The sequence below is a fragment of the Micropterus salmoides genome, unplaced genomic scaffold (genome assembly GCF_014851395.1).
Source record: "Micropterus salmoides isolate LMB-PRFRI ecotype aquatic unplaced genomic scaffold, ASM1485139v1 Ms_hic_scaffold_3933, whole genome shotgun sequence".
Classification (NCBI taxonomy): domain Eukaryota; kingdom Metazoa; phylum Chordata; class Actinopteri; order Centrarchiformes; family Centrarchidae; genus Micropterus; species Micropterus salmoides.
The window spans coordinates 16,425-44,276 of record NW_024043299.1 but is presented as its reverse complement, the minus strand read 5'-3'; the positions used below and the strand labels follow the sequence as shown (position 1 = coordinate 44,276).

General features: G+C 48.4%; 19 non-coding genes across 19 annotated transcripts; all 19 read right to left on the bottom strand.

The window, feature by feature from the left end:
• Nucleotides 1–2,048: 2,048 nt before the first annotated feature.
• On the bottom strand, nucleotides 2,049–2,122 carry trnai-aau. Its single transcript has one exon. It is a non-coding gene; the product is annotated as a tRNA-Ile (tRNA).
• Nucleotides 2,123–3,682: 1,560 nt separating this feature from the next.
• trnai-aau lies at nucleotides 3,683–3,756 on the bottom strand. The gene has a single exon. It is a non-coding gene; the product is annotated as a tRNA-Ile (tRNA).
• Nucleotides 3,757–4,116: 360 nt separating this feature from the next.
• On the bottom strand, nucleotides 4,117–4,189 carry trnar-ucg. Its single transcript has one exon. It is a non-coding gene; the product is annotated as a tRNA-Arg (tRNA).
• Nucleotides 4,190–6,176: 1,987 nt separating this feature from the next.
• Nucleotides 6,177–6,250, bottom strand: trnai-aau. Its single transcript has one exon. It is a non-coding gene; the product is annotated as a tRNA-Ile (tRNA).
• Nucleotides 6,251–6,610: 360 nt separating this feature from the next.
• On the bottom strand, nucleotides 6,611–6,683 carry trnar-ucg. The gene has a single exon. It is a non-coding gene; the product is annotated as a tRNA-Arg (tRNA).
• A 1,985-nt stretch (nucleotides 6,684–8,668) lies between these two features.
• Nucleotides 8,669–8,742, bottom strand: trnai-aau. The gene has a single exon. It is a non-coding gene; the product is annotated as a tRNA-Ile (tRNA).
• Nucleotides 8,743–9,101: 359 nt separating this feature from the next.
• Nucleotides 9,102–9,174, bottom strand: trnar-ucg. Its single transcript has one exon. It is a non-coding gene; the product is annotated as a tRNA-Arg (tRNA).
• A 1,993-nt stretch (nucleotides 9,175–11,167) lies between these two features.
• trnai-aau lies at nucleotides 11,168–11,241 on the bottom strand. Its single transcript has one exon. It is a non-coding gene; the product is annotated as a tRNA-Ile (tRNA).
• A 1,562-nt stretch (nucleotides 11,242–12,803) lies between these two features.
• trnai-aau lies at nucleotides 12,804–12,877 on the bottom strand. The gene has a single exon. It is a non-coding gene; the product is annotated as a tRNA-Ile (tRNA).
• Nucleotides 12,878–14,439: 1,562 nt separating this feature from the next.
• Nucleotides 14,440–14,513, bottom strand: trnai-aau. Its single transcript has one exon. It is a non-coding gene; the product is annotated as a tRNA-Ile (tRNA).
• A 1,562-nt stretch (nucleotides 14,514–16,075) lies between these two features.
• Nucleotides 16,076–16,149, bottom strand: trnai-aau. The gene has a single exon. It is a non-coding gene; the product is annotated as a tRNA-Ile (tRNA).
• Nucleotides 16,150–17,711: 1,562 nt separating this feature from the next.
• trnai-aau lies at nucleotides 17,712–17,785 on the bottom strand. The gene has a single exon. It is a non-coding gene; the product is annotated as a tRNA-Ile (tRNA).
• Nucleotides 17,786–19,347: 1,562 nt separating this feature from the next.
• Nucleotides 19,348–19,421, bottom strand: trnai-aau. The gene has a single exon. It is a non-coding gene; the product is annotated as a tRNA-Ile (tRNA).
• A 1,545-nt stretch (nucleotides 19,422–20,966) lies between these two features.
• On the bottom strand, nucleotides 20,967–21,040 carry trnai-aau. The gene has a single exon. It is a non-coding gene; the product is annotated as a tRNA-Ile (tRNA).
• Nucleotides 21,041–22,565: 1,525 nt separating this feature from the next.
• Nucleotides 22,566–22,639, bottom strand: trnai-aau. The gene has a single exon. It is a non-coding gene; the product is annotated as a tRNA-Ile (tRNA).
• A 360-nt stretch (nucleotides 22,640–22,999) lies between these two features.
• Nucleotides 23,000–23,072, bottom strand: trnar-ucg. Its single transcript has one exon. It is a non-coding gene; the product is annotated as a tRNA-Arg (tRNA).
• A 1,991-nt stretch (nucleotides 23,073–25,063) lies between these two features.
• On the bottom strand, nucleotides 25,064–25,137 carry trnai-aau. Its single transcript has one exon. It is a non-coding gene; the product is annotated as a tRNA-Ile (tRNA).
• Nucleotides 25,138–25,497: 360 nt separating this feature from the next.
• On the bottom strand, nucleotides 25,498–25,570 carry trnar-ucg. Its single transcript has one exon. It is a non-coding gene; the product is annotated as a tRNA-Arg (tRNA).
• A 1,991-nt stretch (nucleotides 25,571–27,561) lies between these two features.
• On the bottom strand, nucleotides 27,562–27,635 carry trnai-aau. The gene has a single exon. It is a non-coding gene; the product is annotated as a tRNA-Ile (tRNA).
• Nucleotides 27,636–27,852: the final 217 nt, after the last annotated feature.

The following is a 27,852-nucleotide window of genomic DNA, read 5'->3' as shown; positions in this document are numbered from 1 at the left end:
GGGACTCGAACCCTCAATCTTCTGATCCGAAGTCAGACGCCTTGTCCTTAGGCCACGCGGTCCCGTTTCCCTTGCTCACATCTTACAACACTTGGTGATCTGGTCTTGTCAAAGCACTAAGAGTGGCCAGCTTGGGAATCAAACTCAAGATCTTGTAGCTTTTAGCGCCGTGCTAACAGTCACTGGATATCCTGTCATGTGTAAAGTCCTTGTAACTTGGCATAAGAGGGGCAGAATTTGTTTAAATCGGAAAGCTCTCGCTTGTGAGCAGGACAATGCAAACGCCATTCAGCAGCACTGTTCTCCTAATCTGGAATTTTTAATCATAAACTGTAAACCGCTTTACTCCCCCCGTGAGTTTGCTTCATTCATTCTGGTTGGTGCTTACATTCTGCCGCACGCCAACGTGCAGGACGCACAGCGCATGCTGGCCGACCGGATACTGTGTGTGGAGCAGACAAACCCGGACTCCCTTGTTATTGTTCTTGGTGACTTTAACAAAGGAAACCTCTGCCAAGAACTCCCCAAATACAGACAGTTCATTAAGTGTCCAACCAGAGAGGGGAACACTTTGGATCACTGTTACACCACAGTTAGCAGTGCCTATCTCGCCGTTAGACGCGCTCCACTGGGACACTCTGATCATGTCATGGTCCACCTGATTCCTGCTTACAGACAGAAATTAAAACTCTGTAAACCTGTAGTGAGGACATCAAAGAAATGGAGCAGTCAAGCTGTAGAGGATCTTCAGGCATGCTTGGACTGCACTGACTGGGATGTTTTCAGGACTGCTACCAACAATCTGGATGAGTTTACAGAGGCTGTGACATCCTACATCAGCTTCTGTGAGGACAGCTGCATTCCAACACGCAGCAGGGTGAGTTATAACAATGACAGACCCTGGTTCACAGCTAAGCTCAGACAGCTGAGGTTGGAAAAGGAAGAGGCGATTAGGAGTGGAGACCGGGCCAGGTTTAAGGAGTCAAAGTACAGGTTTAGCAAGGCGGTGCGAGATGCTAAACAGCTGTATGCAGAGAGACTACAAGACCAGTCCTCAAGGAATGACTCTGCTTCTGTCTGGAGAGGATTCAGACGGATCAGCAGCTACAAACCTAAATCCCCCCACTCCATGAACGACTCACGCCTTGCCAACGAGTTGAACCAGTTTTACTGTCGCTTTGAAAGACAATGGGACAGACCTGACACCATCCCCCGTCACACCACTGATCGGCCACAGTCCACCATCTCATCCCCCACCTCCTCCCCCTCTCTTACCATCCAAGAGAGGGATGTTAACAGACTGTTCAGGAGGCAGAAACCTCGCAAAGCAGCGGGGCCGGACTCTGTCTCCCCATCCACCCTGAAGCACTGTGCTGATCAGCTGTCTCCGGTGTTTACAGACATTTTTAACACCTCACTGGAGTCATGCCATGTGCCAGCCTGCTTCAAAGCCTCCACCATCATCCCTGTCCCCAAAAAACCAAGGACCACGGGACTAAACGACTACAGACCCGTCGCCCTGACCTCTGTGGTGATGAAGTCTTTGGAGCGCCTTGTGTTGTCCCACCTTAAATCCATCATAGACCCACTCCCGGGGCAAGGGCAGGCTGCAGCGTATCATTCGCTCTGCAGAGAAGGTGATTGACTGCAATCTTGCATCGCTTCAGGACCTGCACGCCTCCAGGACTCTGAGGCGAGCAGGAAAGACTGCAGCAGCTGACGCCTCCCATCCCGGTCACAAACTGTTTCAGACTCTCCCCTCTGGCAAGAGGCTGCGGTCCATCAGGACCAAAACCTCTCGCCACAAATATTTGTTGTTAATTGTAAGTGGTTGTTGTTCCATTTTTTTATATTGTCAGTTGTATTATTTTTCTCTATTCTTCATATATAACTTGCATTTGTTTATTACATATTTCTACATCTATTATGTCAGCTGTATGTCTGCGTGTAGCACCTCAACACCAAAGCAAATTCCTTGTATGTGTAAGAAGGTACTTGGCAACAAAGCTCCTTCTGATTCTGACGTCGAGTTGTTAAATGGTCACCACTGGCCAGTATGGGGGTTGAACCCATGACCTTGGCGTTATTAGCACCACGCTCTAACCATCTGAGCTAACCGGCCTGCTGTGGGGTGCTTCTTTCTTTCTTTTTGCTAACAAAATTCAATGCATAAAACAACAGGGACAGACTAAAACAGACAATGGCTCCATACTGGATGTTAAGTCATGTGTGACCACCTTCCAGGTGAGCAGTACACTCAAAACCCTCTGATCATGTCATGGTCCACCTGATTCCTGCTTACAGACAGAAATTAAAACTCTGTAAACCTGTAGTGAGGACATCAAAGAAATGGAGCAGTCAAGCTGTAGAGGATCTTCAGGCATGCTTGGACTGCACTGACTGGGATGTTTTCAGGACTGCTACCAACAATCTGGATGAGTTTACAGAGGCTGTGACATCCTACATCAGCTTCTGTGAGGACAGCTGCATTCCAACACGCAGCAGGGTGAGTTATAACAATGACAGACCCTGGTTCACAGCTAAGCTCAGACAGCTGAGGTTGGAAAAGGAAGAGGCGATTAGGAGTGGAGACCGGGCCAGGTTTAAGGAGTCAAAGTACAGGTTTAGCAAGGCGGTGCGAGATGCTAAACAGCTGTATGCAGAGAGACTACAAGACCAGTCCTCAAGGAATGACTCTGCTTCTGTCTGGAGAGGATTCAGACGGATCAGCAGCTACAAACCTAAATCCCCCCACTCCATGAACGACTCACGCCTTGCCAACGAGTTGAACCAGTTTTACTGTCGCTTTGAAAGACAATGGGACAGACCTGACACCATCCCCCGTCACACCACTGATCGGCCACAGTCCACCATCTCATCCCCCACCTCCTCCCCCTCTCTTACCATCCAAGAGAGGGATGTTAACAGACTGTTCAGGAGGCAGAAACCTCGCAAAGCAGCGGGGCCGGACTCTGTCTCCCCATCCACCCTGAAGCACTGTGCTGATCAGCTGTCTCCGGTGTTTACAGACATTTTTAACACCTCACTGGAGTCATGCCATGTGCCAGCCTGCTTCAAAGCCTCCACCATCATCCCTGTCCCCAAAAAACCAAGGACCACGGGACTAAACGACTACAGACCCGTCGCCCTGACCTCTGTGGTGATGAAGTCTTTGGAGCGCCTTGTGTTGTCCCACCTTAAATCCATCATAGACCCACTCCCGGGGCAAGGGCAGGCTGCAGCGTATCATTCGCTCTGCAGAGAAGGTGATTGACTGCAATCTTGCATCGCTTCAGGACCTGCACGCCTCCAGGACTCTGAGGCGAGCAGGAAAGACTGCAGCAGCTGACGCCTCCCATCCCGGTCACAAACTGTTTCAGACTCTCCCCTCTGGCAAGAGGCTGCGGTCCATCAGGACCAAAACCTCTCGCCACAAATATTTGTTGTTAATTGTAAGTGGTTGTTGTTCCATTTTTTTATATTGTCAGTTGTATTATTTTTCTCTATTCTTCATATATAACTTGCATTTGTTTATTACATATTTCTACATCTATTTATGTCAGCTGTATGTATGTCTGCGTGTAGCACCTCAACACCAAAGCAAATTCCTTGTATGTGTAAGAAGGTACTTGGCAACAAAGCTCCTTCTGATTCTGACGTCGAGTTGTTAAATGGTCACCACTGGCCAGTATGGGGGTTGAACCCATGACCTTGGCGTTATTAGCACCACGCTCTAACCATCTGAGCTAACCGGCCTGCTGTGGGGTGCTTCTTTCTTTCTTTTTGCTAACAAAATTCAATGCATAAAACAACAGGGACAGACTAAAACAGACAATGGCTCCATACTGGATGTTAAGTCATGTGTGACCACCTTCCAGGTGAGCAGTACACTCAAAACCTTTGACCTGAGCCGCCTGCTTTTGTGGTTCTTTTTTTAAACAATTTGTCCTCCAGAAGTAAAAAAAAAAGAAACGGACAAGTTTTGGATGTTCAGTCGTGTGCAAAGTGCCCCCAAGTCTATGCAAGCACAAATTGTTTAAACTTGAAAATACTCACTTCTTATACGGTCTGTCGCGATGGCTTTAAGTATTTCTCCATAAATAACGGAGGGGCCTTCAACCACGAAGGGACTCGAACCCTCAATCTTCTGATCCGAAGTCAGACGCCTTGTCCGTTAGGCCACGCGGTCCCGTTTCCCTTGCTCACATCTTACAACACTTGGTGATCTGGTCTTGTCAAAGCACTAAGAGTGGCCAGCTTGGGAATCAAACTCAAGATCTTGTAGCTTTTAGCGCCGTGCTAACAGTCACTGGATATCCTGTCATGTGTAAAGTCCTTGTAACTTGGCATAAGAGGGGCAGAATTTGTTTAAATCGGAAAGCTCTCGCTTGTGAGCAGGACAATGCAAACGCCATTCAGCAGCACTGTTCTCCTAATCTGGAATTTTTAATCATAAACTGTAAACCGCTTTACTCCCCCCGTGAGTTTGCTTCATTCATTCTGGTTGGTGCTTACATTCTGCCGCACGCCAACGTGCAGGACGCACAGCGCATGCTGGCCGACCGGATACTGTGTGTGGAGCAGACAAACCCGGACTCCCTTGTTATTGTTCTTGGTGACTTTAACAAAGGAAACCTCTGCCAAGAACTCCCCAAATACAGACAGTTCATTAAGTGTCCAACCAGAGAGGGGAACACTTTGGATCACTGTTACACCACAGTTAGCAGTGCCTATCTCGCCGTTAGACGCGCTCCACTGGGACACTCTGATCATGTCATGGTCCACCTGATTCCTGCTTACAGACAGAAATTAAAACTCTGTAAACCTGTAGTGAGGACATCAAAGAAATGGAGCAGTCAAGCTGTAGAGGATCTTCAGGCATGCTTGGACTGCACTGACTGGGATGTTTTCAGGACTGCTACCAACAATCTGGATGAGTTTACAGAGGCTGTGACATCCTACATCAGCTTCTGTGAGGACAGCTGCATTCCAACACGCAGCAGGGTGAGTTATAACAATGACAGACCCTGGTTCACAGCTAAGCTCAGACAGCTGAGGTTGGAAAAGGAAGAGGCGATTAGGAGTGGAGACCGGGCCAGGTTTAAGGAGTCAAAGTACAGGTTTAGCAAGGCGGTGCGAGATGCTAAACAGCTGTATGCAGAGAGACTACAAGACCAGTCCTCAAGGAATGACTCTGCTTCTGTCTGGAGAGGATTCAGACGGATCAGCAGCTACAAACCTAAATCCCCCCACTCCATGAACGACTCACGCCTTGCCAACGAGTTGAACCAGTTTTACTGTCGCTTTGAAAGACAATGGGACAGACCTGACACCATCCCCCGTCACACCACTGATCGGCCACAGTCCACCATCTCATCCCCCACCTCCTCCCCCTCTCTTACCATCCAAGAGAGGGATGTTAACAGACTGTTCAGGAGGCAGAAACCTCGCAAAGCAGCGGGGCCGGACTCTGTCTCCCCATCCACCCTGAAGCACTGTGCTGATCAGCTGTCTCCGGTGTTTACAGACATTTTTAACACCTCACTGGAGTCATGCCATGTGCCAGCCTGCTTCAAAGCCTCCACCATCATCCCTGTCCCCAAAAAACCAAGGACCACGGGACTAAACGACTACAGACCCGTCGCCCTGACCTCTGTGGTGATGAAGTCTTTGGAGCGCCTTGTGTTGTCCCACCTTAAATCCATCATAGACCCACTCCCGGGGCAAGGGCAGGCTGCAGCGTATCATTCGCTCTGCAGAGAAGGTGATTGACTGCAATCTTGCATCGCTTCAGGACCTGCACGCCTCCAGGACTCTGAGGCGAGCAGGAAAGACTGCAGCAGCTGACGCCTCCCATCCCGGTCACAAACTGTTTCAGACTCTCCCCTCTGGCAAGAGGCTGCGGTCCATCAGGACCAAAACCTCTCGCCACAAATATTTGTTGTTAATTGTAAGTGGTTGTTGTTCCATTTTTTTATATTGTCAGTTGTATTATTTTTCTCTATTCTTCATATATAACTTGCATTTGTTTATTACATATTTCTACATCTATTTATGTCAGCTGTATGTCTGCGTGTAGCACCTCAACACCAAAGCAAATTCCTTGTATGTGTAAGAAGGTACTTGGCAACAAAGCTCCTTCTGATTCTGACGTCGAGTTGTTAAATGGTCACCACTGGCCAGTATGGGGGTTGAACCCATGACCTTGGCGTTATTAGCACCACGCTCTAACCATCTGAGCTAACCGGCCTGCTGTGGGGTGCTTCTTTCTTTCTTTTTGCTAACAAAATTCAATGCATAAAACAACAGGGACAGACTAAAACAGACAATGGCTCCATACTGGATGTTAAGTCATGTGTGACCACCTTCCAGGTGAGCAGTACACTCAAAACCTTTGACCTGAGCCGCCTGCTTTTGTGGTTCTTTTTTTAAACAATTTGTCCTCCAGAAGTAAAAAAAAAAGAAACGGACAAGTTTTGGATGTTCAGTCGTGTGCAAAGTGCCCCCAAGTCTATGCAAGCACAAATTGTTTAAACTTGAAAATACTCACTTCTTATACGGTCTGTCGCGATGGCTTTAAGTATTTCTCCATAAATAACGGAGGGGCCTTCAACCACGAAGGGACTCGAACCCTCAATCTTCTGATCCGAAGTCAGACGCCTTGTCCGTTAGGCCACGCGGTCCCGTTTCCCTTGCTCACATCTTACAACACTTGGTGATCTGGTCTTGTCAAAGCACTAAGAGTGGCCAGCTTGGGAATCAAACTCAAGATCTTGTAGCTTTTAGCGCCGTGCTAACAGTCACTGGATATCCTGTCATGTGTAAAGTCCTTGTAACTTGGCATAAGAGGGGCAGAATTTGTTTAAATCGGAAAGCTCTCGCTTGTGAGCAGGACAATGCAAACGCCATTCAGCAGCACTGTTCTCCTAATCTGGAATTTTTAATCATAAACTGTAAACCGCTTTACTCCCCCCGTGAGTTTGCTTCATTCATTCTGGTTGGTGCTTACATTCTGCCGCACGCCAACGTGCAGGACGCACAGCGCATGCTGGCCGACCGGATACTGTGTGTGGAGCAGACAAACCCGGACTCCCTTGTTATTGTTCTTGGTGACTTTAACAAAGGAAACCTCTGCCAAGAACTCCCCAAATACAGACAGTTCATTAAGTGTCCAACCAGAGAGGGGAACACTTTGGATCACTGTTACACCACAGTTAGCAGTGCCTATCTCGCCGTTAGACGCGCTCCACTGGGACACTCTGATCATGTCATGGTCCACCTGATTCCTGCTTACAGACAGAAATTAAAACTCTGTAAACCTGTAGTGAGGACATCAAAGAAATGGAGCAGTCAAGCTGTAGAGGATCTTCAGGCATGCTTGGACTGCACTGACTGGGATGTTTTCAGGACTGCTACCAACAATCTGGATGAGTTTACAGAGGCTGTGACATCCTACATCAGCTTCTGTGAGGACAGCTGCATTCCAACACGCAGCAGGGTGAGTTATAACAATGACAGACCCTGGTTCACAGCTAAGCTCAGACAGCTGAGGTTGGAAAAGGAAGAGGCGATTAGGAGTGGAGACCGGGCCAGGTTTAAGGAGTCAAAGTACAGGTTTAGCAAGGCGGTGCGAGATGCTAAACAGCTGTATGCAGAGAGACTACAAGACCAGTCCTCAAGGAATGACTCTGCTTCTGTCTGGAGAGGATTCAGACGGATCAGCAGCTACAAACCTAAATCCCCCCACTCCATGAACGACTCACGCCTTGCCAACGAGTTGAACCAGTTTTACTGTCGCTTTGAAAGACAATGGGACAGACCTGACACCATCCCCCGTCACACCACTGATCGGCCACAGTCCACCATCTCATCCCCCACCTCCTCCCCCTCTCTTACCATCCAAGAGAGGGATGTTAACAGACTGTTCAGGAGGCAGAAACCTCGCAAAGCAGCGGGGCCGGACTCTGTCTCCCCATCCACCCTGAAGCACTGTGCTGATCAGCTGTCTCCGGTGTTTACAGACATTTTTAACACCTCACTGGAGTCATGCCATGTGCCAGCCTGCTTCAAAGCCTCCACCATCATCCCTGTCCCCAAAAAACCAAGGACCACGGGACTAAACGACTACAGACCCGTCGCCCTGACCTCTGTGGTGATGAAGTCTTTGGAGCGCCTTGTGTTGTCCCACCTTAAATCCATCATAGACCCACTCCCGGGGCAAGGGCAGGCTGCAGCGTATCATTCGCTCTGCAGAGAAGGTGACTGATCTTGCATCGCTTCAGGACCTGCACGCCTCCAGGACTCTGAGGCGAGCAGGAAAGACTGCAGCAGCTGACGCCTCCCATCCCGGTCACAAACTGTTTCAGACTCTCCCCTCTGGCAAGAGGCTGCGGTCCATCAGGACCAAAACCTCTCGCCACAAATATTTGTTGTTAATTGTAAGTGGTTGTTGTTCCATTTTTTTATATTGTCAGTTGTATTATTTTTCTCTATTCTTCATATATAACTTGCATTTGTTTATTACATATTTCTACATCTATTTATGTCAGCTCTATGTCTGTCTGCGTGTAGCACCTCAACACCAAAGCAAATTCCTTGTATGTGTAAGAAGGTACTTGGCAACAAAGCTCCTTCTGATTCTGACGTCGAGTTGTTAAATGGTCACCACTGGCCAGTATGGGGGTTGAACCCATGACCTTGGCGTTATTAGCACCACGCTCTAACCATCTGAGCTAACCGGCCTGCTGTGGGGTGCTTCTTTCTTTCTTTTTGCTAACAAAATTCAATGCATAAAACAACAGGGACAGACTAAAACAGACAATGGCTCCATACTGGATGTTAAGTCATGTGTGACCACCTTCCAGGTGAGCAGTACACTCAAAACCTTTGACCTGAGCCGCCTGCTTTTGTGGTTCTTTTTTTAAACAATTTGTCCTCCAGAAGTAAAAAAAAAAGAAACGGACAAGTTTTGGATGTTCAGTCGTGTGCAAAGTGCCCCCAAGTCTATGCAAGCACAAATTGTTTAAACTTGAAAATACTCACTTCTTATACGGTCTGTCGCGATGGCTTTAAGTATTTCTCCATAAAAACGGAGGGGCCTTCAACCACGAAGGGACTCGAACCCTCAATCTTCTGATCCGAAGTCAGACGCCTTGTCCGTTAGGCCACGCGGTCCCGTTTCCCTTGCTCACATCTTACAACACTTGGTGATCTGGTCTTGTCAAAGCACTAAGAGTGGCCAGCTTGGGAATCAAACTCAAGATCTTGTAGCTTTTAGCGCCGTGCTAACAGTCACTGGATATCCTGTCATGTGTAAAGTCCTTGTAACTTGGCATAAGAGGGGCAGAATTTGTTTAAATCGGAAAGCTCTCGCTTGTGAGCAGGACAATGCAAACGCCATTCAGCAGCACTGTTCTCCTAATCTGGAATTTTTAATCATAAACTGTAAACCGCTTTACTCCCCCCGTGAGTTTGCTTCATTCATTCTGGTTGGTGCTTACATTCTGCCGCACGCCAACGTGCAGGACGCACAGCGCATGCTGGCCGACCGGATACTGTGTGTGGAGCAGACAAACCCGGACTCCCTTGTTATTGTTCTTGGTGACTTTAACAAAGGAAACCTCTGCCAAGAACTCCCCAAATACAGACAGTTCATTAAGTGTCCAACCAGAGAGGGGAACACTTTGGATCACTGTTACACCACAGTTAGCAGTGCCTATCTCGCCGTTAGACGCGCTCCACTGGGACACTCTGATCATGTCATGGTCCACCTGATTCCTGCTTACAGACAGAAATTAAAACTCTGTAAACCTGTAGTGAGGACATCAAAGAAATGGAGCAGTCAAGCTGTAGAGGATCTTCAGGCATGCTTGGACTGCACTGACTGGGATGTTTTCAGGACTGCTACCAACAATCTGGATGAGTTTACAGAGGCTGTGACATCCTACATCAGCTTCTGTGAGGACAGCTGCATTCCAACACGCAGCAGGGTGAGTTATAACAATGACAGACCCTGGTTCACAGCTAAGCTCAGACAGCTGAGGTTGGAAAAGGAAGAGGCGATTAGGAGTGGAGACCGGGCCAGGTTTAAGGAGTCAAAGTACAGGTTTAGCAAGGCGGTGCGAGATGCTAAACAGCTGTATGCAGAGAGACTACAAGACCAGTCCTCAAGGAATGACTCTGCTTCTGTCTGGAGAGGATTCAGACGGATCAGCAGCTACAAACCTAAATCCCCCCACTCCATGAACGACTCACGCCTTGCCAACGAGTTGAACCAGTTTTACTGTCGCTTTGAAAGACAATGGGACAGACCTGACACCATCCCCCGTCACACCACTGATCGGCCACAGTCCACCATCTCATCCCCCACCTCCTCCCCCTCTCTTACCATCCAAGAGAGGGATGTTAACAGACTGTTCAGGAGGCAGAAACCTCGCAAAGCAGCGGGGCCGGACTCTGTCTCCCCATCCACCCTGAAGCACTGTGCTGATCAGCTGTCTCCGGTGTTTACAGACATTTTTAACACCTCACTGGAGTCATGCCATGTGCCAGCCTGCTTCAAAGCCTCCACCATCATCCCTGTCCCCAAAAAACCAAGGACCACGGGACTAAACGACTACAGACCCGTCGCCCTGACCTCTGTGGTGATGAAGTCTTTGGAGCGCCTTGTGTTGTCCCACCTTAAATCCATCATAGACCCACTCCCGGGGCAAGGGCAGGCTGCAGCGTATCATTCGCTCTGCAGAGAAGGTGATTGACTGCAATCTTGCATCGCTTCAGGACCTGCACGCCTCCAGGACTCTGAGGCGAGCAGGAAAGACTGCAGCAGCTGACGCCTCCCATCCCGGTCACAAACTGTTTCAGACTCTCCCCTCTGGCAAGAGGCTGCGGTCCATCAGGACCAAAACCTCTCGCCACAAATATTTGTTGTTAATTGTAAGTGGTTGTTGTTCCATTTTTTTATATTGTCAGTTGTATTATTTTTCTCTATTCTTCATATATAACTTGCATTTGTTTATTACATATTTCTACATCTATTTATGTCAGTCATCTATGTATGTCTGCGTGTAGCACCTCAACACCAAAGCAAATTCCTTGTATGTGTAAGAAGGTACTTGGCAACAAAGCTCCTTCTGATTCTGACGTCGAGTTGTTAAATGGTCACCACTGGCCAGTATGGGGGTTGAACCCATGACCTTGGCGTTATTAGCACCACGCTCTAACCATCTGAGCTAACCGGCCTGCTGTGGGGTGCTTCTTTCTTTCTTTTTGCTAACAAAATTCAATGCATAAAACAACAGGGACAGACTAAAACAGACAATGGCTCCATACTGGATGTTAAGTCATGTGTGACCACCTTCCAGGTGAGCAGTACACTCAAAACCCTCTGATCATGTCATGGTCCACCTGATTCCTGCTTACAGACAGAAATTAAAACTCTGTAAACCTGTAGTGAGGACATCAAAGAAATGGAGCAGTCAAGCTGTAGAGGATCTTCAGGCATGCTTGGACTGCACTGACTGGGATGTTTTCAGGACTGCTACCAACAATCTGGATGAGTTTACAGAGGCTGTGACATCCTACATCAGCTTCTGTGAGGACAGCTGCATTCCAACACGCAGCAGGGTGAGTTATAACAATGACAGACCCTGGTTCACAGCTAAGCTCAGACAGCTGAGGTTGGAAAAGGAAGAGGCGATTAGGAGTGGAGACCGGGCCAGGTTTAAGGAGTCAAAGTACAGGTTTAGCAAGGCGGTGCGAGATGCTAAACAGCTGTATGCAGAGAGACTACAAGACCAGTCCTCAAGGAATGACTCTGCTTCTGTCTGGAGAGGATTCAGACGGATCAGCAGCTACAAACCTAAATCCCCCCACTCCATGAACGACTCACGCCTTGCCAACGAGTTGAACCAGTTTTACTGTCGCTTTGAAAGACAATGGGACAGACCTGACACCATCCCCCGTCACACCACTGATCGGCCACAGTCCACCATCTCATCCCCCACCTCCTCCCCCTCTCTTACCATCCAAGAGAGGGATGTTAACAGACTGTTCAGGAGGCAGAAACCTCGCAAAGCAGCGGGGCCGGACTCTGTCTCCCCATCCACCCTGAAGCACTGTGCTGATCAGCTGTCTCCGGTGTTTACAGACATTTTTAACACCTCACTGGAGTCATGCCATGTGCCAGCCTGCTTCAAAGCCTCCACCATCATCCCTGTCCCCAAAAAACCAAGGACCACGGGACTAAACGACTACAGACCCGTCGCCCTGACCTCTGTGGTGATGAAGTCTTTGGAGCGCCTTGTGTTGTCCCACCTTAAATCCATCATAGACCCACTCCCGGGGCAAGGGCAGGCTGCAGCGTATCATTCGCTCTGCAGAGAAGGTGATTGACTGCAATCTTGCATCGCTTCAGGACCTGCACGCCTCCAGGACTCTGAGGCGAGCAGGAAAGACTGCAGCAGCTGACGCCTCCCATCCCGGTCACAAACTGTTTCAGACTCTCCCCTCTGGCAAGAGGCTGCGGTCCATCAGGACCAAAACCTCTCGCCACAAATATTTGTTGTTAATTGTAAGTGGTTGTTGTTCCATTTTTTTATATTGTCAGTTGTATTATTTTTCTCTATTCTTCATATATAACTTGCATTTGTTTATTACATATTTCTACATCTATTTATGTCAGTCATCTATGTATGTCTGCGTGTAGCACCTCAACACCAAAGCAAATTCCTTGTATGTGTAAGAAGGTACTTGGCAACAAAGCTCCTTCTGATTCTGACGTCGAGTTGTTAAATGGTCACCACTGGCCAGTATGGGGGTTGAACCCATGACCTTGGCGTTATTAGCACCACGCTCTAACCATCTGAGCTAACCGGCCTGCTGTGGGGTGCTTCTTTCTTTCTTTTTGCTAACAAAATTCAATGCATAAAACAACAGGGACAGACTAAAACAGACAATGGCTCCATACTGGATGTTAAGTCATGTGTGACCACCTTCCAGGTGAGCAGTACACTCAAAACCCTCTGATCATGTCATGGTCCACCTGATTCCTGCTTACAGACAGAAATTAAAACTCTGTAAACCTGTAGTGAGGACATCAAAGAAATGGAGCAGTCAAGCTGTAGAGGATCTTCAGGCATGCTTGGACTGCACTGACTGGGATGTTTTCAGGACTGCTACCAACAATCTGGATGAGTTTACAGAGGCTGTGACATCCTACATCAGCTTCTGTGAGGACAGCTGCATTCCAACACGCAGCAGGGTGAGTTATAACAATGACAGACCCTGGTTCACAGCTAAGCTCAGACAGCTGAGGTTGGAAAAGGAAGAGGCGATTAGGAGTGGAGACCGGGCCAGGTTTAAGGAGTCAAAGTACAGGTTTAGCAAGGCGGTGCGAGATGCTAAACAGCTGTATGCAGAGAGACTACAAGACCAGTCCTCAAGGAATGACTCTGCTTCTGTCTGGAGAGGATTCAGACGGATCAGCAGCTACAAACCTAAATCCCCCCACTCCATGAACGACTCACGCCTTGCCAACGAGTTGAACCAGTTTTACTGTCGCTTTGAAAGACAATGGGACAGACCTGACACCATCCCCCGTCACACCACTGATCGGCCACAGTCCACCATCTCATCCCCCACCTCCTCCCCCTCTCTTACCATCCAAGAGAGGGATGTTAACAGACTGTTCAGGAGGCAGAAACCTCGCAAAGCAGCGGGGCCGGACTCTGTCTCCCCATCCACCCTGAAGCACTGTGCTGATCAGCTGTCTCCGGTGTTTACAGACATTTTTAACACCTCACTGGAGTCATGCCATGTGCCAGCCTGCTTCAAAGCCTCCACCATCATCCCTGTCCCCAAAAAACCAAGGACCACGGGACTAAACGACTACAGACCCGTCGCCCTGACCTCTGTGGTGATGAAGTCTTTGGAGCGCCTTGTGTTGTCCCACCTTAAATCCATCATAGACCCACTCCCGGGGCAAGGGCAGGCTGCAGCGTATCATTCGCTCTGCAGAGAAGGTGATTGACTGCAATCTTGCATCGCTTCAGGACCTGCACGCCTCCAGGACTCTGAGGCGAGCAGGAAAGACTGCAGCAGCTGACGCCTCCCATCCCGGTCACAAACTGTTTCAGACTCTCCCCTCTGGCAAGAGGCTGCGGTCCATCAGGACCAAAACCTCTCGCCACAAATATTTGTTGTTAATTCTAAGTGGTTGTTGTTCCATTTTTTTATATTGTCAGTTGTATTATTTTTCTCTATTCTTCATATATAACTTGCATTTGTTTATTACATATTTCTACATCTATTTATGTCAGTCATCTATGTATGTCTGCGTGTAGCACCTCAACACCAAAGCAAATTCCTTGTATGTGTAAGAAGGTACTTGGCAACAAAGCTCCTTCTGATTCTGACGTCGAGTTGTTAAATGGTCACCACTGGCCAGTATGGGGGTTGAACCCATGACCTTGGCGTTATTAGCACCACGCTCTAACCATCTGAGCTAACCGGCCTGCTGTGGGGTGCTTCTTTCTTTCTTTTTGCTAACAAAATTCAATGCATAAAACAACAGGGACAGACTAAAACAGACAATGGCTCCATACTGGATGTTAAGTCATGTGTGACCACCTTCCAGGTGAGCAGTACACTCAAAACCCTCTGATCATGTCATGGTCCACCTGATTCCTGCTTACAGACAGAAATTAAAACTCTGTAAACCTGTAGTGAGGACATCAAAGAAATGGAGCAGTCAAGCTGTAGAGGATCTTCAGGCATGCTTGGACTGCACTGACTGGGATGTTTTCAGGACTGCTACCAACAATCTGGATGAGTTTACAGAGGCTGTGACATCCTACATCAGCTTCTGTGAGGACAGCTGCATTCCAACACGCAGCAGGGTGAGTTATAACAATGACAGACCCTGGTTCACAGCTAAGCTCAGACAGCTGAGGTTGGAAAAGGAAGAGGCGATTAGGAGTGGAGACCGGGCCAGGTTTAAGGAGTCAAAGTACAGGTTTAGCAAGGCGGTGCGAGATGCTAAACAGCTGTATGCAGAGAGACTACAAGACCAGTCCTCAAGGAATGACTCTGCTTCTGTCTGGAGAGGATTCAGACGGATCAGCAGCTACAAACCTAAATCCCCCCACTCCATGAACGACTCACGCCTTGCCAACGAGTTGAACCAGTTTTACTGTCGCTTTGAAAGACAATGGGACAGACCTGACACCATCCCCCGTCACACCACTGATCGGCCACAGTCCACCATCTCATCCCCCACCTCCTCCCCCTCTCTTACCATCCAAGAGAGGGATGTTAACAGACTGTTCAGGAGGCAGAAACCTCGCAAAGCAGCGGGGCCGGACTCTGTCTCCCCATCCACCCTGAAGCACTGTGCTGATCAGCTGTCTCCGGTGTTTACAGACATTTTTAACACCTCACTGGAGTCATGCCATGTGCCAGCCTGCTTCAAAGCCTCCACCATCATCCCTGTCCCCAAAAAACCAAGGACCACGGGACTAAACGACTACAGACCCGTCGCCCTGACCTCTGTGGTGATGAAGTCTTTGGAGCGCCTTGTGTTGTCCCACCTTAAATCCATCATAGACCCACTCCCGGGGCAAGGGCAGGCTGCAGCGTATCATTCGCTCTGCAGAGAAGGTGATTGACTGCAATCTTGCATCGCTTCAGGACCTGCACGCCTCCAGGACTCTGAGGCGAGCAGGAAAGACTGCAGCAGCTGACGCCTCCCATCCCGGTCACAAACTGTTTCAGACTCTCCCCTCTGGCAAGAGGCTGCGGTCCATCAGGACCAAAACCTCTCGCCACAAATATTTGTTGTTAATTCTAAGTGGTTGTTGTTCCATTTTTTTATATTGTCAGTTGTATTATTTTTCTCTATTCTTCATATATAACTTGCATTTGTTTATTACATATTTCTACATCTATTTATGTCAGTCATCTATGTATGTCTGCGTGTAGCACCTCAACACCAAAGCAAATTCCTTGTATGTGTAAGAAGGTACTTGGCAACAAAGCTCCTTCTGATTCTGACGTCGAGTTGTTAAATGGTCACCACTGGCCAGTATGGGGGTTGAACCCATGACCTTGGCGTTATTAGCACCACGCTCTAACCATCTGAGCTAACCGGCCTGCTGTGGGGTGCTTCTTTCTTTCTTTTTGCTAACAAAATTCAATGCATAAAACAACAGGGACAGACTAAAACAGACAATGGCTCCATACTGGATGTTAAGTCATGTGTGACCACCTTCCAGGTGAGCAGTACACTCAAAACCCTCTGATCATGTCATGGTCCACCTGATTCCTGCTTACAGACAGAAATTAAAACTCTGTAAACCTGTAGTGAGGACATCAAAGAAATGGAGCAGTCAAGCTGTAGAGGATCTTCAGGCATGCTTGGACTGCACTGACTGGGATGTTTTCAGGACTGCTACCAACAATCTGGATGAGTTTACAGAGGCTGTGACATCCTACATCAGCTTCTGTGAGGACAGCTGCATTCCAACACGCAGCAGGGTGAGTTATAACAATGACAGACCCTGGTTCACAGCTAAGCTCAGACAGCTGAGGTTGGAAAAGGAAGAGGCGATTAGGAGTGGAGACCGGGCCAGGTTTAAGGAGTCAAAGTACAGGTTTAGCAAGGCGGTGCGAGATGCTAAACAGCTGTATGCAGAGAGACTACAAGACCAGTCCTCAAGGAATGACTCTGCTTCTGTCTGGAGAGGATTCAGACGGATCAGCAGCTACAAACCTAAATCCCCCCACTCCATGAACGACTCACGCCTTGCCAACGAGTTGAACCAGTTTTACTGTCGCTTTGAAAGACAATGGGACAGACCTGACACCATCCCCCGTCACACCACTGATCGGCCACAGTCCACCATCTCATCCCCCACCTCCTCCCCCTCTCTTACCATCCAAGAGAGGGATGTTAACAGACTGTTCAGGAGGCAGAAACCTCGCAAAGCAGCGGGGCCGGACTCTGTCTCCCCATCCACCCTGAAGCACTGTGCTGATCAGCTGTCTCCGGTGTTTACAGACATTTTTAACACCTCACTGGAGTCATGCCATGTGCCAGCCTGCTTCAAAGCCTCCACCATCATCCCTGTCCCCAAAAAACCAAGGACCACGGGACTAAACGACTACAGACCCGTCGCCCTGACCTCTGTGGTGATGAAGTCTTTGGAGCGCCTTGTGTTGTCCCACCTTAAATCCATCATAGACCCACTCCCGGGGCAAGGGCAGGCTGCAGCGTATCATTCGCTCTGCAGAGAAGGTGATTGACTGCAATCTTGCATCGCTTCAGGACCTGCACGCCTCCAGGACTCTGAGGCGAGCAGGAAAGACTGCAGCAGCTGACGCCTCCCATCCCGGTCACAAACTGTTTCAGACTCTCCCCTCTGGCAAGAGGCTGCGGTCCATCAGGACCAAAACCTCTCGCCACAAATATTTGTTGTTAATTCTAAGTGGTTGTTGTTCCATTTTTTTATATTGTCAGTTGTATTATTTTTCTCTATTCTTCATATATAACTTGCATTTGTTTATTACATATTTCTACATCTATTTATGTCAGTCATCTATGTATGTCTGCGTGTAGCACCTCAACACCAAAGCAAATTCCTTGTATGTGTAAGAAGGTACTTGGCAACAAAGCTCCTTCTGATTCTGACGTCGAGTTGTTAAATGGTCACCACTGGCCAGTATGGGGGTTGAACCCATGACCTTGGCGTTATTAGCACCACGCTCTAACCATCTGAGCTAACCGGCCTGCTGTGGGGTGCTTCTTTCTTTCTTTTTGCTAACAAAATTCAATGCATAAAACAACAGGGACAGACTAAAACAGACAATGGCTCCATACTGGATGTTAAGTCATGTGTGACCACCTTCCAGGTGAGCAGTACACTCAAAACCCTCTGATCATGTCATGGTCCACCTGATTCCTGCTTACAGACAGAAATTAAAACTCTGTAAACCTGTAGTGAGGACATCAAAGAAATGGAGCAGTCAAGCTGTAGAGGATCTTCAGGCATGCTTGGACTGCACTGACTGGGATGTTTTCAGGACTGCTACCAACAATCTGGATGAGTTTACAGAGGCTGTGACATCCTACATCAGCTTCTGTGAGGACAGCTGCATTCCAACACGCAGCAGGGTGAGTTATAACAATGACAGACCCTGGTTCACAGCTAAGCTCAGACAGCTGAGGTTGGAAAAGGAAGAGGCGATTAGGAGTGGAGACCGGGCCAGGTTTAAGGAGTCAAAGTACAGGTTTAGCAAGGCGGTGCGAGATGCTAAACAGCTGTATGCAGAGAGACTACAAGACCAGTCCTCAAGGAATGACTCTGCTTCTGTCTGGAGAGGATTCAGACGGATCAGCAGCTACAAACCTAAATCCCCCCACTCCATGAACGACTCACGCCTTGCCAACGAGTTGAACCAGTTTTACTGTCGCTTTGAAAGACAATGGGACAGACCTGACACCATCCCCCGTCACACCACTGATCGGCCACAGTCCACCATCTCATCCCCCACCTCCTCCCCCTCTCTTACCATCCAAGAGAGGGATGTTAACAGACTGTTCAGGAGGCAGAAACCTCGCAAAGCAGCGGGGCCGGACTCTGTCTCCCCATCCACCCTGAAGCACTGTGCTGATCAGCTGTCTCCGGTGTTTACAGACATTTTTAACACCTCACTGGAGTCATGCCATGTGCCAGCCTGCTTCAAAGCCTCCACCATCATCCCTGTCCCCAAAAAACCAAGGACCACGGGACTAAACGACTACAGACCCGTCGCCCTGACCTCTGTGGTGATGAAGTCTTTGGAGCGCCTTGTGTTGTCCCACCTTAAATCCATCATAGACCCACTCCCGGGGCAAGGGCAGGCTGCAGCGTATCATTCGCTCTGCAGAGAAGGTGATTGACTGCAATCTTGCATCGCTTCAGGACCTGCACGCCTCCAGGACTCTGAGGCGAGCAGGAAAGACTGCAGCAGCTGACGCCTCCCATCCCGGTCACAAACTGTTTCAGACTCTCCCCTCTGGCAAGAGGCTGCGGTCCATCAGGACCAAAACCTCTCGCCACAAATATTTGTTGTTAATTCTAAGTGGTTGTTGTTCCATTTTTTTATATTGTCAGTTGTATTATTTTTCTCTATTCTTCATATATAACTTGCATTTGTTTATTACATATTTCTACATCTATTTATGTCAGTCATCTATGTATGTCTGCGTGTAGCACCTCAACACCAAAGCAAATTCCTTGTATGTGTAAGAAGGTACTTGGCAACAAAGCTCCTTCTGATTCTGACGTCGAGTTGTTAAATGGTCACCACTGGCCAGTATGGGGGTTGAACCCATGACCTTGGCGTTATTAGCACCACGCTCTAACCATCTGAGCTAACCGGCCTGCTGTGGGGTGCTTCTTTCTTTCTTTTTGCTAACAAAATTCAATGCATAAAACAACAGGGACAGACTAAAACAGACAATGGCTCCATACTGGATGTTAAGTCATGTGTGACCACCTTCCAGGTGAGCAGTACACTCAAAACCCTCTGATCATGTCATGGTCCACCTGATTCCTGCTTACAGACAGAAATTAAAACTCTGTAAACCTGTAGTGAGGACATCAAAGAAATGGAGCAGTCAAGCTGTAGAGGATCTTCAGGCATGCTTGGACTGCACTGACTGGGATGTTTTCAGGACTGCTACCAACAATCTGGATGAGTTTACAGAGGCTGTGACATCCTACATCAGCTTCTGTGAGGACAGCTGCATTCCAACACGCAGCAGGGTGAGTTATAACAATGACAGACCCTGGTTCACAGCTAAGCTCAGACAGCTGAGGTTGGAAAAGGAAGAGGCGATTAGGAGTGGAGACCGGGCCAGGTTTAAGGAGTCAAAGTACAGGTTTAGCAAGGCGGTGCGAGATGCTAAACAGCTGTATGCAGAGAGACTACAAGACCAGTCCTCAAGGAATGACTCTGCTTCTGTCTGGAGAGGATTCAGACGGATCAGCAGCTACAAACCTAAATCCCCCCACTCCATGAACGACTCACGCCTTGCCAACGAGTTGAACCAGTTTTACTGTCGCTTTGAAAGACAATGGGACAGACCTGACACCATCCCCCGTCACACCACTGATCGGCCACAGTCCACCATCTCATCCCCCACCTCCTCCCCCTCTCTTACCATCCAAGAGAGGGATGTTAACAGACTGTTCAGGAGGCAGAAACCTCGCAAAGCAGCGGGGCCGGACTCTGTCTCCCCATCCACCCTGAAGCACTGTGCTGATCAGCTGTCTCCGGTGTTTACAGACATTTTTAACACCTCACTGGAGTCATGCCATGTGCCAGCCTGCTTCAAAGCCTCCACCATCATCCCTGTCCCCAAAAAACCAAGGACCACGGGACTAAACGACTACAGACCCGTCGCCCTGACCTCTGTGGTGATGAAGTCTTTGGAGCGCCTTGTGTTGTCCCACCTTAAATCCATCATAGACCCACTCCCGGGGCAAGGGCAGGCTGCAGCGTATCATTCGCTCTGCAGAGAAGGTGATTGACTGCAATCTTGCATCGCTTCAGGACCTGCACGCCTCCAGGACTCTGAGGCGAGCAGGAAAGACTGCAGCAGCTGACGCCTCCCATCCCGGTCACAAACTGTTTCAGACTCTCCCCTCTGGCAAGAGGCTGCGGTCCATCAGGACCAAAACCTCTCGCCACAAATATTTGTTGTTAATTGTAAGTGGTTGTTGTTCCATTTTTTTATATTGTCAGTTGTATTATTTTTCTCTATTCTTCATATATAACTTGCATTTGTTTATTACATATTTCTACATCTATGTCTGTCTGCGTGTAGCACCTCAACACCAAAGCAAATTCCTTGTATGTGTAAGAAGGTACTTGGCAACAAAGCTCCTTCTGATTCTGACGTCGAGTTGTTAAATGGTCACCACTGGCCAGTATGGGGGTTGAACCCATGACCTTGGCGTTATTAGCACCACGCTCTAACCATCTGAGCTAACCGGCCTGCTGTGGGGTGCTTCTTTCTTTCTTTTTGCTAACAAAATTCAATGCATAAAACAACAGGGACAGACTAAAACAGACAATGGCTCCATACTGGATGTTAAGTCATGTGTGACCACCTTCCATGTCATGGTCCACCTGATTCCTGCTTACAGACAGAAATTAAAACTCTGTAAACCTGTAGTGAGGACATCAAAGAAATGGAGCAGTCAAGCTGTAGAGGATCTTCAGGCATGCTTGGACTGCACTGACTGGGATGTTTTCAGGACTGCTACCAACAATCTGGATGAGTTTACAGAGGCTGTGACATCCTACATCAGCTTCTGTGAGGACAGCTGCATTCCAACACGCAGCAGGGTGAGTTATAACAATGACAGACCCTGGTTCACAGCTAAGCTCAGACAGCTGAGGTTGGAAAAGGAAGAGGCGATTAGGAGTGGAGACCGGGCCAGGTTTAAGGAGTCAAAGTACAGGTTTAGCAAGGCGGTGCGAGATGCTAAACAGCTGTATGCAGAGAGACTACAAGACCAGTCCTCAAGGAATGACTCTGCTTCTGTCTGGAGAGGATTCAGACGGATCAGCAGCTACAAACCTAAATCCCCCCACTCCATGAACGACTCACGCCTTGCCAACGAGTTGAACCAGTTTTACTGTCGCTTTGAAAGACAATGGGACAGACCTGACACCATCCCCCGTCACACCACTGATCGGCCACAGTCCACCATCTCATCCCCCACCTCCTCCCCCTCTCTTACCATCCAAGAGAGGGATGTTAACAGACTGTTCAGGAGGCAGAAACCTCGCAAAGCAGCGGGGCCGGACTCTGTCTCCCCATCCACCCTGAAGCACTGTGCTGATCAGCTGTCTCCGGTGTTTACAGACATTTTTAACACCTCACTGGAGTCATGCCATGTGCCAGCCTGCTTCAAAGCCTCCACCATCATCCCTGTCCCCAAAAAACCAAGGACCACGGGACTAAACGACTACAGACCCGTCGCCCTGACCTCTGTGGTGATGAAGTCTTTGGAGCGCCTTGTGTTGTCCCACCTTAAATCCATCATAGACCCACTCCCGGGGCAAGGGCAGGCTGCAGCGTATCATTCGCTCTGCAGAGAAGGTGATTGACTGCAATCTTGCATCGCTTCAGGACCTGCACGCCTCCAGGACTCTGAGGCGAGCAGGAAAGACTGCAGCAGCTGACGCCTCCCATCCCGGTCACAAACTGTTTCAGACTCTCCCCTCTGGCAAGAGGCTGCGGTCCATCAGGACCAAAACCTCTCGCCACAAATATTTGTTGTTAATTGTAAGTGGTTGTTGTTCCATTTTTTTATATTGTCAGTTGTATTATTTTTCTCTATTCTTCATATATAACTTGCATTTGTTTATTACATATTTCTACATCTATTTATGTCAGCTGTATGTCTGCGTGTAGCACCTCAACACCAAAGCAAATTCCTTGTATGTGTAAGAAGGTACTTGGCAACAAAGCTCCTTCTGATTCTGACGTCGAGTTGTTAAATGGTCACCACTGGCCAGTATGGGGGTTGAACCCATGACCTTGGCGTTATTAGCACCACGCTCTAACCATCTGAGCTAACCGGCCTGCTGTGGGGTGCTTCTTTCTTTCTTTTTGCTAACAAAATTCAATGCATAAAACAACAGGGACAGACTAAAACAGACAATGGCTCCATACTGGATGTTAAGTCATGTGTGACCACCTTCCAGGTGAGCAGTACACTCAAAACCTTTGACCTGAGCCGCCTGCTTTTGTGGTTCTTTTTTTAAACAATTTGTCCTCCAGAAGTAAAAAAAAAAGAAACGGACAAGTTTTGGATGTTCAGTCGTGTGCAAAGTGCCCCCAAGTCTATGCAAGCACAAATTGTTTAAACTTGAAAATACTCACTTCTTATACGGTCTGTCGCGATGGCTTTAAGTATTTCTCCATAAATAACGGAGGGGCCTTCAACCACGAAGGGACTCGAACCCTCAATCTTCTGATCCGAAGTCAGACGCCTTGTCCGTTAGGCCACGCGGTCCCGTTTCCCTTGCTCACATCTTACAACACTTGGTGATCTGGTCTTGTCAAAGCACTAAGAGTGGCCAGCTTGGGAATCAAACTCAAGATCTTGTAGCTTTTAGCGCCGTGCTAACAGTCACTGGATATCCTGTCATGTGTAAAGTCCTTGTAACTTGGCATAAGAGGGGCAGAATTTGTTTAAATCGGAAAGCTCTCGCTTGTGAGCAGGACAATGCAAACGCCATTCAGCAGCACTGTTCTCCTAATCTGGAATTTTTAATCATAAACTGTAAACCGCTTTACTCCCCCCGTGAGTTTGCTTCATTCATTCTGGTTGGTGCTTACATTCTGCCGCACGCCAACGTGCAGGACGCACAGCGCATGCTGGCCGACCGGATACTGTGTGTGGAGCAGACAAACCCGGACTCCCTTGTTATTGTTCTTGGTGACTTTAACAAAGGAAACCTCTGCCAAGAACTCCCCAAATACAGACAGTTCATTAAGTGTCCAACCAGAGAGGGGAACACTTTGGATCACTGTTACACCACAGTTAGCAGTGCCTATCTCGCCGTTAGACGCGCTCCACTGGGACACTCTGATCATGTCATGGTCCACCTGATTCCTGCTTACAGACAGAAATTAAAACTCTGTAAACCTGTAGTGAGGACATCAAAGAAATGGAGCAGTCAAGCTGTAGAGGATCTTCAGGCATGCTTGGACTGCACTGACTGGGATGTTTTCAGGACTGCTACCAACAATCTGGATGAGTTTACAGAGGCTGTGACATCCTACATCAGCTTCTGTGAGGACAGCTGCATTCCAACACGCAGCAGGGTGAGTTATAACAATGACAGACCCTGGTTCACAGCTAAGCTCAGACAGCTGAGGTTGGAAAAGGAAGAGGCGATTAGGAGTGGAGACCGGGCCAGGTTTAAGGAGTCAAAGTACAGGTTTAGCAAGGCGGTGCGAGATGCTAAACAGCTGTATGCAGAGAGACTACAAGACCAGTCCTCAAGGAATGACTCTGCTTCTGTCTGGAGAGGATTCAGACGGATCAGCAGCTACAAACCTAAATCCCCCCACTCCATGAACGACTCACGCCTTGCCAACGAGTTGAACCAGTTTTACTGTCGCTTTGAAAGACAATGGGACAGACCTGACACCATCCCCCGTCACACCACTGATCGGCCACAGTCCACCATCTCATCCCCCACCTCCTCCCCCTCTCTTACCATCCAAGAGAGGGATGTTAACAGACTGTTCAGGAGGCAGAAACCTCGCAAAGCAGCGGGGCCGGACTCTGTCTCCCCATCCACCCTGAAGCACTGTGCTGATCAGCTGTCTCCGGTGTTTACAGACATTTTTAACACCTCACTGGAGTCATGCCATGTGCCAGCCTGCTTCAAAGCCTCCACCATCATCCCTGTCCCCAAAAAACCAAGGACCACGGGACTAAACGACTACAGACCCGTCGCCCTGACCTCTGTGGTGATGAAGTCTTTGGAGCGCCTTGTGTTGTCCCACCTTAAATCCATCATAGACCCACTCCCGGGGCAAGGGCAGGCTGCAGCGTATCATTCGCTCTGCAGAGAAGGTGATTGACTGCAATCTTGCATCGCTTCAGGACCTGCACGCCTCCAGGACTCTGAGGCGAGCAGGAAAGACTGCAGCAGCTGACGCCTCCCATCCCGGTCACAAACTGTTTCAGACTCTCCCCTCTGGCAAGAGGCTGCGGTCCATCAGGACCAAAACCTCTCGCCACAAATATTTGTTGTTAATTGTAAGTGGTTGTTGTTCCATTTTTTTATATTGTCAGTTGTATTATTTTTCTCTATTCTTCATATATAACTTGCATTTGTTTATTACATATTTCTACATCTATTTATGTCAGCTGTATGTCTGTCTGCGTGTAGCACCTCAACACCAAAGCAAATTCCTTGTATGTGTAAGAAGGTACTTGGCAACAAAGCTCCTTCTGATTCTGACGTCGAGTTGTTAAATGGTCACCACTGGCCAGTATGGGGGTTGAACCCATGACCTTGGCGTTATTAGCACCACGCTCTAACCATCTGAGCTAACCGGCCTGCTGTGGGGTGCTTCTTTCTTTCTTTTTGCTAACAAAATTCAATGCATAAAACAACAGGGACAGACTAAAACAGACAATGGCTCCATACTGGATGTTAAGTCATGTGTGACCACCTTCCAGGTGAGCAGTACACTCAAAACCTTTGACCTGAGCCGCCTGCTTTTGTGGTTCTTTTTTTAAACAATTTGTCCTCCAGAAGTAAAAAAAAAAGAAACGGACAAGTTTTGGATGTTCAGTCGTGTGCAAAGTGCCCCCAAGTCTATGCAAGCACAAATTGTTTAAACTTGAAAATACTCACTTCTTATACGGTCTGTCGCGATGGCTTTAAGTATTTCTCCATAAATAACGGAGGGGCCTTCAACCACGAAGGGACTCGAACCCTCAATCTTCTGATCCGAAGTCAGACGCCTTGTCCGTTAGGCCACGCGGTCCCGTTTCCCTTGCTCACATCTTACAACACTTGGTGATCTGGTCTTGTCAAAGCACTAAGAGTGGCCAGCTTGGGAATCAAACTCAAGATCTTGTAGCTTTTAGCGCCGTGCTAACAGTCACTGGATATCCTGTCATGTGTAAAGTCCTTGTAACTTGGCATAAGAGGGGCAGAATTTGTTTAAATCGGAAAGCTCTCGCTTGTGAGCAGGACAATGCAAACGCCATTCAGCAGCACTGTTCTCCTAATCTGGAATTTTTAATCATAAACTGTAAACCGCTTTACTCCCCCCGTGAGTTTGCTTCATTCATTCTGGTTGGTGCTTACATTCTGCCGCACGCCAACGTGCAGGACGCACAGCGCATGCTGGCCGACCGGATACTGTGTGTGGAGCAGACAAACCCGGACTCCCTTGTTATTGTTCTTGGTGACTTTAACAAAGGAAACCTCTGCCAAGAACTCCCCAAATACAGACAGTTCATTAAGTGTCCAACCAGAGAGGGGAACACTTTGGATCACTGTTACACCACAGTTAGCAGTGCCTATCTCGCCGTTAGACGCGCTCCACTGGGACACTCTGATCATGTCATGGTCCACCTGATTCCTGCTTACAGACAGAAATTAAAACTCTGTAAACCTGTAGTGAGGACATCAAAGAAATGGAGCAGTCAAGCTGTAGAGGATCTTCAGGCATGCTTGGACTGCACTGACTGGGATGTTTTCAGGACTGCTACCAACAATCTGGATGAGTTTACAGAGGCTGTGACATCCTACATCAGCTTCTGTGAGGACAGCTGCATTCCAACACGCAGCAGGGTGAGTTATAACAATGACAGACCCTGGTTCACAGCTAAGCTCAGACAGCTGAGGTTGGAAAAGGAAGAGGCGATTAGGAGTGGAGACCGGGCCAGGTTTAAGGAGTCAAAGTACAGGTTTAGCAAGGCGGTGCGAGATGCTAAACAGCTGTATGCAGAGAGACTACAAGACCAGTCCTCAAGGAATGACTCTGCTTCTGTCTGGAGAGGATTCAGACGGATCAGCAGCTACAAACCTAAATCCCCCCACTCCATGAACGACTCACGCCTTGCCAACGAGTTGAACCAGTTTTACTGTCGCTTTGAAAGACAATGGGACAGACCTGACACCATCCCCCGTCACACCACTGATCGGCCACAGTCCACCATCTCATCCCCCACCTCCTCCCCCTCTCTTACCATCCAAGAGAGGGATGTTAACAGACTGTTCAGGAGGCAGAAACCTCGCAAAGCAGCGGGGCCGGACTCTGTCTCCCCATCCACCCTGAAGCACTGTGCTGATCAGCTGTCTCCGGTGTTTACAGACATTTTTAACACCTCACTGGAGTCATGCCATGTGCCAGCCTGCTTCAAAGCCTCCACCATCATCCCTGTCCCCAAAAAACCAAGGACCACGGGACTAAACGACTACAGACCCGTCGCCCTGACCTCTGTGGTGATGAAGTCTTTGGAGCGCCTTGTGTTGTCCCACCTTAAATCCATCATAGACCCACTCCCGGGGCAAGGGCAGGCTGCAGCGTATCATTCGCTCTGCAGAGAAGGTGATTGACTGCAATCTTGCATCGCTTCAGGACCTGCACGCCTCCAGGACTCTGAGGCGAGCAGGAAAGACTGCAGCAGCTGACGCCTCCCATCCCGGTCACAAACTGTTTCAGACTCTCCCCTCTGGCAAGAGGCTGCGGTCCATCAGGACCAAAACCTCTCGCCACAAATATTTGTTGTTAATTGTAAGTGGTTGTTGTTCCATTTTTTTATATTGTCAGTTGTATTATTTTTCTCTATTCTTCATATATAACTTGCATTTGTTTATTACATATTTCTACATCTATTTATGTCAGCTGTATGTCTGTCTGCGTGTAGCACCTCAACACCAAAGCAAATTCCTTGTATGTGTAAGAAGGTACTTGGCAACAAAGCTCCTTCTGATTCTGACGTCGAGTTGTTAAATGGTCACCACTGGCCAGTATGGGGGTTGAACCCATGACCTTGGCGTTATTAGCACCACGCTCTAACCATCTGAGCTAACCGGCCTGCTGTGGGGTGCTTCTTTCTTTCTTTTTGCTAACAAAATTCAATGCATAAAACAACAGGGACAGACTAAAACAGACAATGGCTCCATACTGGATGTTAAGTCATGTGTGACCACCTTCCAGGTGAGCAGTACACTCAAAACCTTTGACCTGAGCCGCCTGCTTTTGTGGTTCTTTTTTTAAACAATTTGTCCTCCAGAAGTAAAAAAAAAAGAAAC